Source organism: Bidens hawaiensis, unplaced genomic scaffold (genome assembly GCF_021521415.1).
Source record: "Bidens hawaiensis isolate Kalapana, Puna unplaced genomic scaffold, B.hawaiensis_p1.1 tig00014660_1, whole genome shotgun sequence".
Taxonomy (NCBI): domain Eukaryota; kingdom Viridiplantae; phylum Streptophyta; class Magnoliopsida; order Asterales; family Asteraceae; genus Bidens; species Bidens hawaiensis.
The window spans coordinates 49,091-65,518 of NW_027492283.1; the positions used below are offsets into that span (position 1 = coordinate 49,091).

At 39.8% G+C, this 16,428-nt stretch overlaps 1 non-coding gene across 1 annotated transcript; it reads right to left on the reverse strand.

Moving 5' to 3' along the window:
* Nucleotides 1-832: 832 nt before the first annotated feature.
* LOC143547235 (small nucleolar RNA R71) lies at nt 833-939 on the reverse strand. Its single transcript, XR_013137739.1, has one exon. It is a non-coding gene; the product is annotated as a small nucleolar RNA R71 (small nucleolar RNA).
* Nucleotides 940-16,428: the final 15,489 nt, after the last annotated feature.

Here is a 16,428-nt window from a genome sequence, read left to right on the forward strand (position 1 = left end):
TGTGGTTTAGTTGTAGGTGAAAGCCTATTTTAAAACCCGATTTGTGTTGAACTTTTACTTAAATTTATATATATATTCACACACGTAAAGTTTTTGGCGCCGTTGCCGGGGACACGGTGATTTTTAAAGAACGATCCGAGTCTTTGATTAGTTTTGTTGATATTTTTTTCCTATGTTATTTTATTTTATTTCATTTTTATTCATCTTATTTTTTTTATTTTAGTTTAGTTTCTAGTTAGTTTCCGTGTCTTGGTTCGTTTTCCGTTCCGCATTCTTCCTGGTGAAGAATGTCCACCACGCCCGGTCCTGAGCTTGTTTTACCTCTTTCTGAGCCCGTGCGATATCTTCAAGAAGGTTTAAGGAGGAGAGCACGCGAGGTTGCCGAGGTCATTGAAAATGAAGAATCGGAGGATACCTGCACCCCCAAGGTAGAAGAAGAAGAAGCGATGGAGGATCCGAACGATCAAGGTCACATGGACGACTTTGCCACACCATCAGTTGATGGTTATGGCAATAGTTTCACGCAGACCGAGATTGAAGTAAGTTTCAAGATCAAGTTGAGCATCATTCATATGGTTGAATATTTTGTTTCTTTTCATGGTCTCCAGAACGAGGACCCTCATGCTCACGTTTCACATTTCCTTCGATTATGTTCGACATTGAAAACTAATAATTGTTCTGATGATGTCGTGAGACTTAGACCTTTTCCATTCTCACTTCGTGGGTCTTCTCTCTGGAGTGGTTAGAGGCACTCCCTTCTTGTTCCATCACCACTTGGAATCAATTAGTTGAGCAGTTTCTTCTTCAATATTTCCCACCTGATAAAACTGCTAAATTCCGAGCAAAGATCATTGGTTTTCGTGTCAATGATGACGAGTCACTTCATGCCGCATAGGAGAGGTTCAAAGGATTGTTGAGAAAATGCCCTCATCGCAGTTTGAGTCGCGGGCTTCAATGTTGTACATTCTTTGACGCTTTTCCAGGGCACAAAAGCAGGCCGTCGATCAGGTTGCGGGAGGAGGTTTCAGTAGGTGTACCCCAAATGAGGCGCTTGATATCTTGGAGAAAGCCGCTAAGAAGAGTTTAGCGTAGAATCCACCTCTTAGTATTCCTTCCTCTAAGGGTGTTCATCACGTTGATTCGAACACCCTTGTCTTCGCTCAGTTAGAAGCTCTTACTAAAAGATTTGACCAAACGCATTCCGATCTTGTCAAATCTAGTTCTCGTTGCGGGGTGTTTGACCGAAAACACCAAACCAGTCAGTGCCAGCAGGCCTACGGCAACACCTACAACCCGGGATGGAGAAACCACCCCAATTTCAGCTCGAAAGATGGTGTTAGCAATCAAAATCAAATGCCACCGGGTTTTGACAGAAAGCCAAATTATCAAAGTCAAATCAAAAATCAATCTTACCAGCAAAAGCCTCAATTTCAAGGTTCCAGCAATGGTAATCAGTCAGGAGGGGGGACTAGTGTTGAAAGCCTTTTGTCCCAACTTTTGGCTAAGACCGAGACCTCAAACAAATTGGCTGAGCAAAGGAACCTGAAAATTGATGAGACTCTCCAGAGGCACGATCTTGAGTTGAGGAATCAGAAAGCATCCATGCAAACCATCGAAAATCAAGTTGGACAGATTGCTCAACTCCTCTCTGAAAATCAAGCATCCATGCATTGGTTTACACATGAAAACCGATTGCTGATGAAATCGAAACTGAGACTCATAGTGAGGTGAACTTGAGGCTGGACCCCGCAAGTACCGCATAACCTAGTGAGCCAGTTAGGACTTATGATCCTCCCATTCCATACCTAGGCCATTTGAAGAAGTATAAGATGGAAGAGCAGTATGGGAAATTCTTAGAGCTTTTTAAGCAGTTACACATTAATCTTCCGTTCCTTTATGCCTTGAAAGAAATGCCGAAGTATGTTAAATTCTTTAAAGAGGTCCTCTCGAATAAGAAAAAGTTGGTGGAGCTTTTTTGTGTTACTTTGAATGAGGAGTGTTCTGCGGTCCTTCAGAATAAATTGCCAAAAAAAATGACCGATCCGGGCAGTTTCACCATTCCTTGTTTGATCTGTAGTTTGTCGGTTAGTAATGCTTTAGCCAACTTAGGTGCTAGCGTAAATTTGATGCCCTATTTTGTTTTTTTCCAAACTAGACCTAGGTAAGCCTAAGCCTACTTTCATGAGCATCCAGCTTGTCGACCGTTCTGTAAAATATCCTCTCGGTGTAGTTGAGAATATTCTTGTGAAAATCGACAAATTCATGTCTTCTATCGATTTTGTGATCTTAGACATGGATGAGGATAAAAATGTACCACTTATCCTAGGTTGTCCTTTCCTAGCAACTACTAGAGCTCTCATTGATGTATGTTGTAATACCTGGAAATTCTAAAACATGTCATTTTGAAAATACATACAATTAAATAAATAAAAACATAATAATAATAACAATAATATTAATAATAATATATGTATGCATATAGTCTACGTAATATATGTATTATTTTAAAAAAATATAATAATATTTATTTTATTATAAAAATATATATTAAAAACTAATTTTACATTCATACGGAAGTTAGAGTTTACAATAATAATAATAATAAAACACAGTAATGCATTCATACATACATGACTTTTTGATTGGACATGACATAACCTACCACTATTTTCTTTATCCAACTTCCTGCAACTCTTTTCAAAGAAAAATAAAACAGAGCATGCTCACCATGATCCTTCCATGATCCTTCCATCAACCTAATTTCCAACTTTCTTTAAGGGAAAATAAATAAATTAATTAATTAATAACAGAATTGCATAGAGTTGTAAATATAAAGACATCTCTTCTCATAACCATTCTTCACCTTTCTTTTCTTGTACGTAAATGGTGTGGACATCACATATACATTCAACACCAAATCATTAAAAATCATTTCCTTCACTTCACTGTACAAGATATTTTACCACGCATATTTACCTCTTTGAATCACGTATTATAAAAACCAGTAACCTTGCTTCAAAACCCACACCAATCATAAACACTCATATCACCTCTCTGTTATTGATCAACTTTTACGGCGACATCCTATCCATCTTCGATCAACCACTCTTTTACACACTAAAAACAAAAAACAGACACCCATTTTAACCGTCTCCGCCATGTAGCCACCTCCACACACTATATCTCGGACAACCGAAGTCAATGACGTCACCGCGTGCTAAACCGTTTGCTATTTCAATCTAAAGTTCTCAACTTGTTGTTAAGGATTCTATGATCATCTAGACCTAAATTGTTATTCTCACTTTTGTGTTCACCGTCTAAGGTACGGATAGTCTATACCCCTTTCATTTGATACGTGCCGTTTGGCCTTCGGGCATCTGATTCCATATTTATATATATTTACTCATCAAGCTTCCGTTTTGAATAAGTTTTTAGAAAAAGTTTTACATCTGTTATTAATAGAAAATGATTTATGAAATATGTTATTTACATGATTACGAGTTTGCATGCATGTTTGTTAGTTACATGTGAATGAGTTTACGAGTTTACCCGTCGACATGGTTTACGGGATTACATGCTTATGAGTTTACAAGTTTACGCATGCACATGTTTACGAACCTACATGTTTATGAGTTTACACGTTCTGGAACTTTACCTGTTTATGAGTTTCATGTGTTTGTGAGTTATTTGTTTATGAGTTTACAAGTTTACACATCAACATGGTTTACGGGATTACATGTTTACGTGTTTACAAGTTTACGAATATACAAGTATACGAACTTACATGTTTACAAGTTTGCATGTTCTGATTGTCTATATTATGTTACAAGTTTGCAAGTTCAAAAATGTTTACACGTTATATGTTTCGAATAATTACAAGTTTGCTATTATGTTTATATCTGCACATGTATTTTGTGACCCAAGTCGAAACCCTTCTCTGTGGGGACCACAGACCCATCATTGTGACATAGAATGATGTGGCACCTTCCGTGACGGTGGGTTGAGTTCACGGCGTCTCTGTTTTCGTTTAGTCTTTGGACTGTCTGTTCTGTTCAGAGGCGTATGGATCGATCCTAGAATTCTGTTATAATATATGTTATCTGGTGAAAGATCGATGTAATTTGCCCACACTCCATTCACAATCTAGATGTATGGATTAGCTACCGTGCATCACCTCTTTAATTAAAAATGAACCATCTGAACTTCGGGTAAATCTGCCTTTTTTGTTTCTGATTATATTAGTTTACTTATGTCGTTATTTCTGAAAATTTTTAAGCATTTACTTTTGATGTGTTTTTAACATACATAGCCCTTTTTACTAAAGTAAAATTAGCCATTTTTATTACCCTCTATCCGCTCACTGGGAAAGTTTTGCTCAGACGTACTTTTCGTGTTTTCCTTTTTATACGTCAGGTTATCAAGACATCTGGGGACGGGTTATGGAAGAGTGCTTGAGAGTATGAAAAGATTCATACAATTTAATGAAAAGAAATAGATCGCGCTTCCGAAATAAATTTTTAGGCCTTGTAATTAATGTAATTAATTAAACATTTTGGAATTATGTTTTTGATCTGATTCTGTAATAGTGTCACGTCAGCCCTGGCCAGGTTGGGGTGTTACATCTGCACTGGCAGACTCACTCTTAGAGTCGGAGACGGGGAGGTAACCTTTGATATTGGGACATCCATGCGACAGCCACAGGATCATGATGACGTGCTTTATATTGATACCATTGATTCTTGTGTGTGTGAACACCTTCAGGACACGTGTGAGGAGAGTTCTCTGGATACTCAGTAGATTAGTGGAGATGGTTCTGACCTTGTCATTGAGCCTCTACTTGAGGAGTTGGTCTATGGTGTAGACCACAAGCTTCCTAAGTGTTTGGAGAAAATTGATGATGTTGATCGCGTTGCCGAACCTAAGGAAAAACCTTTTGTTGAGGACCCACCATCAATTGAACTTAAGGAACTCCCGTCCCATTTGGAGTATGCCTTTTTGGAGGACGGGTCCCGCTAGCCTGTTATCACTTCTTCGAGTTTGTCTAGTGAGGAGAAGTTAAATTGCTTACGGTTCTCAAAAGGCATAAGCAAGCGATCACTTGGAAAATCATGGATATAGAAGGGATCAACCCATCCTTTTGTACCCATAAGATATTTATGGAGTAAGAGTACAAACCTGTGGTGTAGCATCAAAGCCGTCTCAACCCAAATATGCAAGACGTTGTGAAGAAAGAGGTCATCAAGCTACTCGATGATGGATTGATTTATCTGATCTCTGATTCACCATGGGTGAGCCCTATGCAGGTTGTCCCAAAAAAGGGTGGTATGATAGTTGTAATAAATGAGAAGAACGAGTTAATTCCGACTCGTACCGTCACGGGATGGAGAGTTTGTATTGATTACCGCAAACTCAATGACGCCACGAGAAAGGATCATTTTCCCTTCCCCTTTATCGATCAGATGTTAGAACGACTGTCAGGAAAAATGTTAATAGTTTTCTTGACGTCTTCTCGGGATATTTTCAGATCCCCATCTCTCCTGATGATCATGAGAAGACGACATTCACATGTCCTTATGGCACATTCTCCTACCGCTGGATGCCCTTTGGATTATGTAATGCCCTAGCCACATTTCAAAGATGTATGGTGGCGACTTTTCATGATATGATCGAGGACTCCATGGAGGTTTTCATGGATGACTTTTCTGTTTTTTGAAGTTCTTTTGAACATTGTTTGAGAAATTTTGAGAAAATGTTGGCCGGGTGCGAAGAAGCCAACCTTGTTCTTAATTGGTAGAAAAGCCACTTCATGGTGAAGTAGGGAATTGTGTTAGGGCATATGATTTCACATGCGTGACTTGAGGCCCATCGAACAAAAACTGATACCATTTCTAAGTTTCTGCCACCAATTTCGGTGAAGTATATTAGGAGTTTTCTTGGTTACGCCAAAACCGTGCACTAACACACATCCCCTCGTCTTGAGCTCTTTGTCTTTAAATTATTTGACGCGCTTGGTATGCCAGTCCCGAAAGCTATGAATCCCGTACTCGTGACATACACGTACGACACGCTGGAATTTCATAGCCCAGTCATAATCTTCACGGCGCTCGATCAATATTTTATTCTTGAAAAGCACGTCATTGTCTGTTTCAGTTAAATTAACGAGCCACATCGGGTCGATAATTTTAATCAGCTCAGTCTTCAAATCTTTTCTCAAAACTATAACGGCCTTGCCAGTACGATTATCATAATACCAGCGGGTGAACGATAAATAAAAATGCTGATTTAGCATATTGACTGGTACACGCTTCATCGTCTTAGGCGGTTTTACTTTAAGCACAAGCTTCCTCCAAACCGTTCTTGGATCAATCTCATCAATCCATTTTTCGGGTTGAAATCTGCGGCTTAAAATATTTAAACCCATGGTTCACCTCAAACAGAAAATGGTGATGAAACCAATTTGCTTGATGATTTCCACTGCGGTTTATAAATGGTCGACACGCGATAGTACGTACATCCCAACGCGGTAATGAGAGAACGTCAGTAATGTTTTCATAATACTAAGCGTTGTTCCCCTATTTGATAATACAAACCTTTAAATCTGAATCGTAAAGCCATGAAACAATATCACCTCTTACTTTAGACACGACGTCGAATGAATTCATATGATTAGCTTTAGCTCGTGCAATGGATTCTTGTTTCTGTTCTTTATCTACATACCTGTACGCCTCAATAATCTTATGTGTCTTTTGTCTCGGTATGCAAACCATCCTTGAATATTAGCAACAGACGGGTCAGGATTCGATTCAAAGCTCTTGCCTTTTCCTTTTGATACTTTCTCTAGATGATCTTCAGCTGCTTTAACGTTCTCTTCAGTAAATATAGGAGCACCCTGATCAACGCTTGATCTTTGAAATAGATCAGGATATTCCTCAGCTGTTACATCTTTGATTTTAACTTCCAGATCTTCATAAATTAAAGATGTATTAAATAGGAATCGTCGTATCATGTAGGACATCCTCATCATTCTCAACCTCAACATCGTCCACGGCCTCTAACACATCATGTTCTTCACCATTCAGACCCAACAGAATAGAAATCTGCTCGCGTGTCAAAGACCGATCCACAAACTATCCCACTTCAATCTCATCAGCATTCACCATGCTTCGAATCACCCCCACACTATCCGTAAATAAACCAGAGTTGGCCTTTATTGACTTCACAGGTTGTACATTCGTCGAGTCATGATACACAACCACCTGTTTGTACACGTCACCAACACCACTCGTTCCCGTACCAGAAGATGAGCAGTGAGCTTGTTTTGGCTAACTTCCTCCGGCCCCTGATGCATCAGATCATCATCATCTCTCTTTAACTTCTTAAATACATCATCATTTCATGTTAACTGCAGGATATGATCCTCTTGCTCCTTTATTTTCACCCCCCCCCTGAGACGTAACAATCTCACAGAGTTCCTTACTTTATTTTTTACAATAGGAGACATACCCCCATCAGCTTCCTTTGACTAAATATCATGTTGGTGCATAGATGTCAGTAGTTCATATGTATAAAGTCTGTAATCGAGTCTGTAATATTGTTTATGTAATTGTTTGTTTAGAAGCGAAGTTGTTGACAAGTTCGCTTAGGCGAACTTGTTAACCAAGCGAAGTTGTTGACAAGTTCGCCTAGGCGAACTTGTTCAACGAGCGAAGTTATTGACAACTTCGCCTGAGGCGAAGTTGTCGTGTATTTAAGTAGTTTACTGTTTACGGTGAATTAGTTGGTCAGTTAGAGTTTTGGTTGATCGAGTTCAGTTTACGTGTAAGTCTATTGACGTGTGTCTGTAAGCATCTCGGTTTGAGTTATCAATATAACGTGTGGTTGTTCGTATTGTGTGTACGTGTGTTCGTGAGCTAATATTCTACGTCCGTAACGATCTACACAGGGATTCTGCACCTGTGTATATCGGGATATCTCGTGTGATCCGTCCAGGGAACCTACAATTGGTATCAAAGCTTTTGCTCGATTGTGTGGTTCGGGATATTCACGCGGGTGTAGAATTCGTTCCATTTCGGGTGTTACCGGGACGAGTTTGTGGTGTTTTTGCTCATTCTAGCTTCCTACCAGTGCGTTTAAGCCTTCAAATCGTCAAAATCGTCGTTAAAATCCGTTTTTCAGATCTGCAGAAAGTTCAAGTTCGTCAGGCGAAGTTGCTGTTCATCAGGCGAAGTTGCCGTCAGAATTCGTAGGGTTTCAGCGAAGATATAAGGAGAAGCGAAGTTATTCACAACTTCGCCTACCTCCTCAACTTCGCCTAAGTCAGCGAAGTTCTTCTCAAGTTCGTCTCGTTTACTCAAGTTCGCCTCGTTCAGCGAAGTTCTCTTCAAGTTCGCTTACTTTCTAAGTTCGCTTATCCTAAGCGAAGTTATTCTCAACTTCGCCCATTTACGCGAATTTACGAAGGATCCAGCGAAGTTATTACTTAAGCGAAGTTATCCTTAACTTCGCCTACAGTACTGTTTCGAAGAAATTTTTCTAACTTCGCCCATTTCAGAATTTTTCGGGTTTCTTAGTCTTCAAGAAGGATGTCGTCAATCAATATTTCAGAGCTTGTCAAGATGGAAGTTGAAGCGGGGTCAGCTACAAAGGCCCCAAGGCTGCTGAAGGGAACCGACTTTGTTGCGTGGAAGGATCGGTTCATACAGTATGTTAAGTACCAGGATGCAAAGATGTGGGTATGCATCCAAGATGGATATATTCCACCGATCATGGAGTATGAGGGTCGAGACCAGATCAAGAAATACAGTAAAATGGAAGAAGAGGAGAAGAAGATGTATGAAGCCGAAAGCAAGGCTCATGCTGCAATCACAATGGCTCTTCCACAGGAGATCCTCCATACTTTCAGAAAGTATACATCAGCTAGAGAGCTTTGGGAAGCTCTTGAGAGCAGATTCTAAGGAAATGTAGGCATTCGGGCCTCAAAGATAAAGTTACTTAAAACTCAATTTTCAGTCTTTAAGTACTTAAAGAACGAATCTCTTGATGATATTATCACTCGATATTATCATCTAATGACTGAATTGAGTAACTACTCCATTTCCTACCGAGAAGAAGAGATTGTAGAAAAACTTCTCGATGCTCTCCCACCAAAATGGGAGATGTATACTGTACTGATGAGAGAAGACAAGGACTTCTCTACTTATGATCTTGAAACCGCGGTCAACAAGCTCAGAACTTTTGAGCTTAATATGGTAAGAAAGGAAACATCTATGGATCAGGTTCAAGATCCGAGCATGTACGGTGCGAAAGTGAACTCCAATACAAGTTCAAAAACTGACTCTGCCGCCTACTACTCGAATGGTGAGTCGGGTGCCAATTCTTCACAGGAGGGGCATGTGTCAGTAAATTCAAATGGGGATGTTTGCTTTGTTGCGGGTGGATCAAGTGGTACTCAACAGACAGCAAGCCAGAGTGGTGGATCTTCAAGTTCCTCAAGCAATAATTACTCAAAGATGCCAATGAGCATCAAATCTGCTGAAGAGCAGTTTGGCCTCTATGCTTCATTTATTGCTTCATACGAAAACTATATTCAAGGAAAGGTGGTTGATCCGGCAATGCTAGATGAAGACTATGACCAGATCGATGCTGATGATCTGGAGGAGATGGATTTACAATGGCAGATGGCCATGATAGTGAGGCGAGTGAAGAAGTTCATGAGAAAGACGGGGAGAAAGTTTGTTGGTGGCAGGCCAGGGTTCGACAAGTCCAAAGTGAGGTGCTATAACTGTCAACAAAACGGGCACTTTGCCAGAGATTGCAGAAACGAGAGAGTTGAACGTGGTCAATGCAGGCCTGCACAGCACACTGGGAATAATAAGGAAATCAATGCCATGCTGTCTAGAGAAGCAGGTGAATACAACTGGAACCTGCATTTGAATGAAAATGGTGAACAGGCAAATATGGCTAAGGTTGAGAGTGAAGAACGTGAGAAGACTACCGGAGAAGAGAAAGCTACTGGTAAGGAAAAAGCTTTCATGGCAGATAACGATGATCAACGCTCCAAGGTAAGTTCTAAATCTATTTGTACTAAATGTGAGAATTTGTCTGAGCAACTTGCTACCATAACTGATCAGTATGTTCGTTTAGATGCTGAATTTAAAACTCTTAAAGAAGATCATCACTTCACAAAAGCAAGAGAAAACAGTTACAAAGTTAAAATTAAAGCATGTGAAAAAGATGTTAAAAGCTTAAAAACTAAACTTGCTGAAAAGATTGAAGTAATTGATCTAAGTTATGAGGTTTTAGAAGAAAAAACTAAATTGATTGCTGAACGAGAAAAGCAGATTGCTGACCACCAGGTGAAAGTGGTGGAACTGAACCGAAAACTAGAACAGTTCAGAAATTCCTCAGCTATTCTTGATCACCTTGTTAGTGATCAAGGTACCTCTACAAAGAAAGGAGGAATTGGTTATCACGAGGTTCCACCACCGTATAACCACAATTACACTTTTAACCCTAGTGTACAGAAATCTGCTGATTTTGAAGTTCCTCAGACAGTTCCTATCAAGGTTACAAGTAAAGAACCGAGTGTTAGTAGTGGCGAAACGAGTTCGCCTGTTTCAAGTGTAAATATTTCTGTTACGAGTCCGGTCTCATCGGATTCGGATAAGTTGTCCGAATCGGGTAAGACAAAAGAGAAGGTAGTGTTACCCACTGGTGGAGATAAAGATAAAACTTCTAAAAAGAGTACTCCACTCAACCCGTACGTCCCACCTTATGTGAGACGAACGGCTGGTAACACTGCCTCTACATCGAAAACAACATTTGAAAAGAAAATGGAGTATAGGTGTTGTTTCAAGTGTAATAAGGTAGGACATCTTGTTGCAGATTGTCCTCTGACGCCGAAATTCAGAGGCGTGAGGCCTATTAAAACTGAGCTTAAGGCTAATGGAAATTTTAATACTGTTAAAAATGAAAACCCTTCAAGGTTCCGAAAATGTAATTAATACAGGTTTTCAAAGAAACAAACCTCAGTTTTACAATGCTAATCACCAAACCGTAAGATATAATACTTTCAATACGCATAGGTTTGGAAGGCCTCACACTCAATCTCCAATGAGATTTCCTACTAGGACTGACAGGACTTATACAAATGCTAACTTCGGAAAGCAGAAGTACGGGATGTATAGATCCAAGACCAATTGGTCTTGGGTCCCTAGATTCTAATCATTTGCTTTATTGTGCAGGAACAGTTGAACAGGGCTGCCCACAGTCTTTGGATTGTAGATAGCGGCTGTTCCCGGCACATGACGGGCAACAAATACTTGTTGCACGACTTAAAACCTGTTCAGGGAGCGAGAGTTAGTTTTGCTGGTGAAAGTGGAGGAAGGATTACGGGAAAAGGGACGGTGTCCAATGGGAAGATGACACTTGAGAATGTGAATTTTGTGGAAGAGCTGAAGCACAATCTGCTGAGTGTGTCGCAGATTTGTGATAAGGAGTATACTGTTCACTTCACTAAGAATGAGGCGATCATGTTGAAGCCTGGTTTTCAGATACCAGACGAGTGGATAGTGATGACAGCTCCACGTGACACAAATACGTATGTGATGGATATGAGGTCTACTGAAATGGCCTTGGGAGAATCATGTTTAATGACGAAAGCAAGCGAATCAGAATCCGAACTATGGCACAGGAGAATGGGGCACATTCATCTTCGGAAGATGAACCACATTGTCAAAAATGGGCTTATGATGGGCGTTCCCTTGAAAAGTTTTAACTTTCAAGACAAATGTATTGCATGCAAGAAGGGAAAGCAACACAAGAAATCCCATCTCACCAAGAAGGTCAACTCAATTGCCAGTACTCTAGAACTGCTTCACATGGATCTCTTCGGTCCAGTGAATGTAAAAAGTCTAGGAGGTACTTCTTACTGCTTGGTGATCACTGATGACTACTCGCGATATTCGTGGGTATATTTTTCTGAAATCGAAAGATGAGACGGCTCAAATGGTGAAGAGTTTGATTACTAAAGTTGAGAACGTCATGAGTAAAACAGTTAAGTTCATCAGAAGTGGCAATGGTACGGAGTTCAAGAACTTTGAAATGGAGATCTTCTGTCTTCAGAAAGGAATTGAACATCAATACAGCGCTCCGTATACTCCACAACAGAATGGAGTGGCTGAAAGGAAGAACCGAACTTTAATTGAAGGAGCCAGGACTATGCTGGCAGATTCGAAGCTTCCTGTGATGTTCTGGGCTGAAGCAGTTGCTACAGCCTGCTATGTTCTGAATAGGGTGTTAACCGTTAAGAGACTTGGTAAAACTTGCTACGAGCTTATGCATGGAAGGAAGCCCAACTTGAGTGGTCTTGAACCATTTGTTGGGTTTCTATGAAATTAACAAGCTTAGTTAACCATTTGACTAGTCACAATTAAGGCGGAAGCGTGATATTTACAAACTAAACATATGTATCCATGTGTTTATATATGTATATGTTCATGAATAACCTAGTTTATTCATGTTATAAGATTACCAATAATCTATTTACTAGAAACCCGAAGCAAGGATCAAATGATACGGAAAAGCTAAACTATCAAGCTTGTAAACACTTACATTCTTAACCCTTTAAGAGTTTAGTAGATGGTTGAAGAAGATGATGATGTGAATGCTAGACTTTCAAAGGAAAACCCTCAAACGGAATATACCCCGAGCCTCCAACACACACCGAGCTATGCTAGGAAGCTTGAACACGAAAAACCCGAGACCCGAGCCCTTCCTTTTCTTTTTGCCGTAAACAAGAAAGAAAGAAAGAAAGGAAGAGTTGTTGTTGTTATTATTTACTTGAAAGTCTTGAACCTTTTATATAATGAGATCATATCTCAATCAAATCATTTGTTAGGTTTTAGTCAAGTGATCCTTACTCAACCTCCAACAAACCTTACCAACTTTGACCAAGTGTATGGAGTGTGTATGACTCATGTTTTTATCATATGTTTTATACCTTATAAAATATATAAACACCCCATATTTTATAAAACATTTTATAAAGGAACACATGGTTAAATAATCATTCCAATAATAATTATTTGAATAAATAAATTAACCAATTAATTTATTTAACACTTTCAAGTAATTATTCAGAAACCCGATTTCTGAATGTGTCGTGTTCTGTATTTGTTTTATAGATCATATCTCAACAAATACATAATTGGTGTGTGTCTAACTCGTTATTGGGTATGACCCGACTTGGATCAAACACGGCTAGCCACATTAACCTGATTATGCGTCTCGGGCATACGGTATTCCAACAATCTCCCACTTGCACGAGACTCATAGGAAGTTAATGCTAATGGTGAATACCGCCTAACAACAGGTCACCACCCCTAGTGTGTTTGACTAAGTGCCATTCAATAACATCATCCCCTTCAAGTCCATACTTGATATGATATAGGTAAGTCTTATCATTACATCCCTTTGTTACTAGATGTCCTGTCAAATCGAAGAGACACAGAGTGATCATTCTCTCAACGATTTAACTTAACAGGCCTTAGACATCTAAACTCTCAACACATAAGAGGAACAAATCCCATCTTGACTGCATACATCCTCGTTGACATCTCATATAATATCTGAGCTCTTTCTTACACGTCATCGTGTTACCGAAATAACAAAGAATAGAGTCAAGATATCAGACTTGATGAAAAACCAGATCCGATATGCATCTCAGGTCAAAGGACACAATGATACTCGCCTTTACTCAAGGATTACTTATGATCAATTGCACTAACTCCATGCAGTGATCCTTGAGAGCGGATCATGTCCAATATTTGTATCCCACAAATATCTATGAACCTTGGTGGCAAACCTATGCCCTATATTCATCACATGAATATCAACCAATCCGAGTTCATAATAGTCTTAACTTCATACTTGTTCCCACAAGTATGATCGACTACGGACGTTTAGAACAACATAAGTCATTCATGGATTAAACATGCAAATATAGAACATAACTCATTGAATAATTAAAACATAATTAATTTTCATGAGATCCCCATTACATTCGTTCTTATACAAACACTAAATACAGATTAAATCCACTCACTAGAATACCGAAGTCCTAATGCACAAACATGACCCTCATGCTTTGGCCTATCGAGGAGCTTCGTGAGTGGGTCCGCAATATTTTGATCGGTATGAACTTTATGAATACATATCTTTCTCTTTTCAACTTCATCCCTTATGTAGTTGAATCTGCGCTCAATGTGCCTCGTTTTCTGATGAGCACGAGGCTCCTTGATCTGTGCAATAGCACCTTCATTGTCACAGAATATCTCTAGGGGCTCCTGAATGGTAGAGATAATCCCTAGATCCATGATGAACTTTTTCATCCATGCAGCCTCTTGGGCTGCCATTGAAGCGGCGATGTACTCAGATTCTGTAGTGGATAACGCGACAACATCCTGCTTCGAACTCTTCCAAGAGACAGCGCCTCCATTCAAAATGAAGACATATCCCGACTGTGATCGAGAATCATCTCGGTCAGTTTGGAAACTCGCATCCACGTAACCCTTTACGACGAGTTCCTCCTCACCAGACCCATATATTAAAAACATATCCTTAGTCCTTCTAAGGTACTTTAATATATTCTTGACAGCCATCCAATGACTGTCACCTGGGTTGTGCTGGTATCTACTCGTTATGCTTAAAGCATACGAGACGTCCGGTCTAGTGCACATCATTGCATACATAATAGATCCTATTGCCGAAGCATAAGGAACATGCTTCATCCTATCCTGCTCTTCCTTAGAGCTAGGACTTTGGGATGAGCTTAACACGGTTCCTCTAGGAATAGGTACCAAACCTTTCTTAGAGTTTTCCATCCTGAACCTTTTTAGGATTTTATCAATGTATGCACTTTGATTAAGTCCGATCAATTTCCTTTTTCTATCCCTATAGACCTTTATTCCCAAGATATATGTCGCTTCTCCAAGATCCTTAATTGAGAAACGACTACTTAACCACGTTTTAACGCTTTCCATACTTGGTATATCATTTCCAAATAAAAGTATATCATCGACATACAAAATAAGGAACATGATTATACTCCCACTAGCCCATTTATACACACACGCCTCATCACCGTTTTGGACGAAACCAAACGCTTTGATTTCTTCATTAAAACGATGATTCCACATCCGTGATGCTTGTTTCAACCCGTAGATTGATTTCCTTAACTTACATACTTTATCAGGATTAGATGGATCGACAAAACCTTCAGGCTGAACCATATGGACATCTTCCTCAAGATATCCATTTAGAAAAGCGGTCTTGACATCCATTTGCCATATCTCATAATCAAAATGAGCTGCAATGGCAAATAATATCCTGATCGACTTAAGCATCGCAACCGGCGAGAAGGTTTCATCATAATCAATCCCTTGAGTTTGCGTGAAACCTTTTGCGACAAGTCGAGCTTTGTAAGTATCTAAATTTCCATGCATATCGGTCTTCTTCTTGAAGACCCACTTACATCCAACCATTTTGGAGTTAAGTGGACGATCAACCAATTCCCAAACTTGGTTATCGTGCATGGATTGCATCTCGGCGCTCATGGCTTCAAGCCACTTGTCACAATCAGGTTGTGACATAGCATCTTTGTAGGAGATCGGTTCATCCGAATCGACCAAGTAGCAATCATCCACAAGAAATCCATATTTCTTGGGAGGTCGACTAATCCTATTAGATCTGCGAGCAACGTGTGTATGATCAACCATTTGATCACCTTCAACATCCTCGTGTTGAAAGCTAGTATCGACCAACTGTGTATCATCCAGTGATTCTTGAACCTCTTCAAGTTCCACTCTCTTTTCACTAGGTCCTTCCATAAGGAACCTAGTTTCTAAGAAGTATCCTTTGCGTGAAACAAACACTTTTTGTTCACTAGGATCATAGAATATATATCCTATATCATCCTTTGGGTATCCTATGAAGATACACCTGATGGATCGAGCCTCAAGTTTATTTGGGGTGTCACGTTTAACATAAACTATGCATCCCCATACCCTTAAATATGAAAAGGATGGAACCTTTCCATGCCACACTTCATAGGGTATTCGATCCACCTTTTTGGTCGGGGCCATATTCAAAATACGAGCCGCTGTGAGTAGCGCATATCCCCAAAATGATGGCGGTAGTGAGCTTCGTGCCATCATTGATCGAACCATGTCCAACAGTGTTCGATTCTTCCTCTCGGATACTCCGTTATGTTGAGGAGTTCCAGGAGGAGTGAGCTGTGAAATAATTCCACAATCTCTAAGATGACTTTGAAAAGCATCACTTAGGTATTCGCCTCCTCTATCGGAGCGGAGTACCTTGATTGTTCGGTCGAGCTGATTTTGTACTTCATTTTGAAATTCTTTGAACATT